Source organism: Epinephelus moara, chromosome 20 (genome assembly GCF_006386435.1).
Source record: "Epinephelus moara isolate mb chromosome 20, YSFRI_EMoa_1.0, whole genome shotgun sequence".
Lineage (NCBI taxonomy): Eukaryota > Metazoa > Chordata > Actinopteri > Perciformes > Serranidae > Epinephelus > Epinephelus moara.
Window position 1 is genome coordinate 33,832,941 of NC_065525.1, and position 4,695 is coordinate 33,837,635.

Below are 4,695 nucleotides of genomic sequence, written 5' to 3' on the forward strand. Positions count from 1 at the left end.
ATGTATAACTATGTGTGAAATGAATAAATAAAACAAGCTCAAGTAATAATAATGAGTATAATAAGTAATAATGTGATTTATTTCATAGTACTAATAAACCCAATGTGTTTTAAATACAGAACAACCAGGTTTATGTATTTATAAGCAAACAATCTTAAATATTAGGCCTGATGATAAACTGATTCATTGAATAAGACTGGATGACAATTATTTTTGATGTGTTGTTAGATAGCTAACAAACAAACTACATCAGGATTATTCAATTACTATTTCAACTGGGCCGCATTTCAAAACCAGATCATGTCAATGGGCCACATTTTTAGCTGCGAGCATACATATATATATTTATATACATACACAGGCATGGCCCTCCTCAACATGATGCAGAAACAGAGCTATCAATGCACAGAAGCATAATAAGTGACATTAACAGTATCTAATAACACACACTATCTCTCTACCTGCATCTCGCTCTCTCCTCTCCTCCACACACACACACACGTGCACACACCTCACCTTCTGATGTTTTCCTTATAGGTCAGTTACACAGGTATAGTTTTATACAGTCCATGGCAGCAACAGTCATGTTTACAACAACAAAGTCACTATTTAAAACCCAATAATATCTCACTGGAATATAAATATTCCTCCTGACATCACAATACTGAGTGAAGAAAGTCACGTTATCTCAGCATGAAGACAAACATCAGTATCAGTCATTCATCCTGCTCTCTGTCCCTCCTCTACTGAGGACACTCACTGTCTGCAGGTCGCTGTCTCAGGTACATGTTCAGATAAAGTGTTAGCCTACATACAGACAGCTTTCATTTTAGTTTGTCTTCAACACTTTGCTGTTGCTTGTGTCGACCGCGATCGTAAATCATAATAGCGCTGAATGAGAGAATCATATTTCAACGACAGAGCAGATTGAAATATGGCTTTCTACATGTTGATCACATGTTTTGATAAAGTATTGGCTTTTTACTGGCAGAGGTTTTATCGCACTTACTCACAGTAACAAGCGTAGTTGTCGTTAACTAGAGTAATCATGAAGTTAGGCCTACATTCCCTTCATCTGCACCGCGGCCTCTCTGCTGATGTCTGACTTCACTCTGTTGTGAGAGCAGGAGAGAGGCTGCAGAATGATATCTATCTATCTATCTATCTATCTATCTATCTATCTATCTATCTATCTATCTATCTTAGCATATATATATATATATATATATATATATATATATGATATATAGATGATATATAGATAGATAGATAGATAGATAGAGCTGGTAGGTCTCTGGCAGTAGGCTACATGGTGTTAGGCCTACATATTAGCTGAGGAAAATATCTTCACCGGAGATGGTGACTCGAGGGTCGACGTTTAAAGATCCCTGCTCTACAATCACCTAACAGAAAACCTGAGCGCTTCAGGTGATGATGAAGCGTCTTGTTGTGAGACAGAGAGAAGGACAGAGAGGAAGTTGGATTACTGCACGTTTCCCAAAGTTATCAATAACTATATGACTTTATGAAACCCACACACCAAAAGACAGTTAATCTGGTGTGAGCCTTTTTTCCACTTTGCACCGCTACACAAGCAGTCACCGACACCCTGCCAAGTCTGTCTCTCAAAGTTACTGTGTGAACATAACGAGCTGATAAAGGAGTAAAAGTCTGAACTCACCGTGGACAGTGTGACGAGCTGTCAGCTGAGTTGTGTTACAGGCGATGGTGTGAAACCAGCGGTGACTCAAAGGAACAGAAACAAGCGTCTTTGTATCTTCAGCTGAGGAGGCGCAGACCCGAGGAGGCAGCAGGGGGGCGGTGCCTCAAACTTCATGTCCTCCTCTTTGGTAAAGTTGGACAGTCTGCAGCAGCCCTCAGCACAGGAACTCACAGCAACACTCACATGCTGATTTCAGGTTATTAAAGGAAAACTTCACCCACACATTTTTAAATGGAAAAAGTCATGCCACTGTCGTGGAGAGTCAGTGTGTGGTCACCTTCACAGCTGAGTGAAGCACCCTTCATCATTGTGTAGGGGGTAAGCACAGCAGCAAGCTTTGGGACACACTTTCCTCTCCGCAGCAGAAAGAGGAACTGTCATAACTTCTCATAACCACAGTGAAAAGTTAAACTCCCATTTTATGTTCCTCATATGTATTTATAGCACTTCTATTTAATCTGTATGTGCTGCTAGGCCTACCTGAATTTTATATATTGTGTTTTTATCATGAAAAGAAGTAAAAAAAAAAAAAAAAACTTGATAAATTGAGCTAAATATGTAAATAAAAAATAGAAATAAAACTTCTTTGGCAGCATTTCTTTTTTTTTTGCAAACATCTTTTGGCTTTTCACTCAGATGTTCATACACTGCTTGGTTTTGTAACAGTACTTGTAATCATACAGCACAACTATCAAATGAACGTGTTTTCTAGCGACATATTTTATCCTAAACACACTGCTCAGAAAATTAAGTCAGTTAAACTTCAGGGATATCAATGTGTCATTCAGGAAGCACAAGTGATTGTGAATCAGTTTCACCTGCTTTGGTGCAAATCAAAGTGACAACAGGTGCAATGGAGAGGCAAAAGCAAGACAACCCCAAAAAGGGAATGGTTTTACATGTGGTGGCCACAGACCGTTGCTCTCTCCTTATCCTTCCTGAGTGACTGTGCTCTAGCTTGGTCTTCTGCTGTGTAAAAGCTGTGATGTCTGAGTATATATATATATATATATACACACACACACACATATCATAAAACCACCATCACTATAAGCAAATCATATTTTCAACAAACTATCCTTTTATGATTTTCCATTTATGTACATGACGTATGTAACAAAGCGCCTCTTCTTGGCAAGAGGAGTGATTTTTATGTCAAAAAGTCTTTAATGCAAATCAGCACAAAATATTAATACTTAAGCGGGCCGCTCTTTTTATGGATCTACTTTAACTCACCCCTCCTGTATCGCTTTGATAGTGATCCTCAGTTTCCCAGAACGCAGTGTAAATGCAGGTATTAAAACAATGAAAGCAGAATATATTTTTAAACACAACACTGTCGTATATCAGTTCAGGGAGGACCCAAATGCAGAGTAACAGGCAGGTTCAAGTTTTAACAAAAAGCGAGCTCTAACGCCAGGGCCACACTGCCTGCGAAGCGCAGCACACCGAAATTCTCGCGCGAGCCGGAGCACCTCCGTTCACAGACGCGCATTTCTCCGCGCCGGTCGACAAGCGATTCTGCACCCAGCTGTTGTTTTTCCATCATGGGTAACTGCCCGGCTTGACACATTCGCTCGCGGCTCGCGCAGAAAATGGACCAGACGCCGAAATGATCGCTGCAGGGCCGGCGGCGGAGCTGCGCGGCACGGCCGGTGTGGATGACACAATCGGTTAACATGGGCGCCGAAAGGAAACTGGCTTCACTTCTCGGCGTAATGCAGCTGATAAAAAACAGAACAAGCAGGTAACTGACAGTCCAAATAAAAGCAGAACCAAAACTCTCAAACTTAACTGAAAACCAACCGGGAAAATACGATGAACACAACGAAGAACTTGGGGAGGAAATCCAAAACGGAACATGAGAGACCAGGGGGGTATTCCATCAACGTAGCTAAGAATAGCTATCCAGACTAAGGTGTAATCTTGAAGTTTGACTAAACGCCAACTCCCAATCTAGCTCCAACCCGTTCCATCAAGTGAAATCAGCTGGCTCCAATTGACGCTAATTAAAGCCTCACCTGTTAAGCCTCAACTCATGCACGCGCCCAGGGAAAATAAAAAGCCCAAAGTAGTCGAGTGCCGAAAATGTTGCAGAATGTCAAAAAGCAAAGAAAAGGAGCGAGCAGAGGCTTTTTCTGCGGCGGAGCAAACACTCCTTATGGAAGTGTACGAGGACTATAAGGACATAATCAAGAAAAAGGCAATAGGCCTACTGCAGCGATTAATAAAGCAAGGGAGGTGGCGTGGCGGAATATTGCCGACAGGCTTAATGCGCAAGTGACAAAGAAAATTCAGCATTTCAACATAATATCATGTTCTATAAATCCCACATCAAAGGGACAAAATATATGTAGATAAGAACACCTATTAAATCTAACAATTCAAGTAGGCCTATGCCTAATGAAATTCACCAAATGTGTAAATTAATATTAGTGATAGACTATTTATCACATTTATCTACTGATTCCTATGTACATTTCAGATGATGCATTTAATCAAATTATTTTTGTGAATCATCGCATTTATCACATAATTGATTGTAGATTATGACATTTCCAAAATGATCAGTTTATAGGAAATAATCACATTACATTTATCTTTTGATTGTAGAAAATTCCATTGAGCAAATCCATCAATTCAGTGGAGATGAGGAAAACTATGAAGTGAATGCAGGTGATAGTGAATCAATTATCTATTTCTCATCATTTGGGAGTCAATTGTAAGCTCTATCCCTTATTATATCGAAATAAGGAAAATCCCCTTACATGTATGGAATGTGCTATAGGATGAGGAACAGACAGACCACAATGGTGTGTGTCCCATTTTAATGTGGTTGCTTTGTGTCATGGTTAATTCATAAATATAAAAGATAACCTATGTTAATGTTAACAAATCAAGCCCTATGCATGATGTATGGCGATGCTAGAAATAATCAAAATGAATACAAAATACACCCTTTTTACCTCTCT

General features: G+C 39.8%; 1 protein-coding gene across 2 annotated transcripts in view; it reads right to left on the bottom strand.

Annotated features, from left to right (window-relative positions):
• Positions 1–2,200, bottom strand: part of LOC126407591 (DNA polymerase III subunit epsilon-like) — a 62,022-nt gene extending 59,822 nt beyond the window's left edge. Inside the window, exon 1 of one of the 2 annotated variants that reach the window (XM_050072629.1) lies at positions 1,682–2,200. The gene's annotated coding sequence lies outside the window, so the exon portion shown is untranslated. The remainder of the gene's footprint in view (positions 1–1,681) is intronic. The other variant, XM_050072630.1, reaches the window with a different exon arrangement.
• Positions 2,201–4,695: the final 2,495 nt, after the last annotated feature.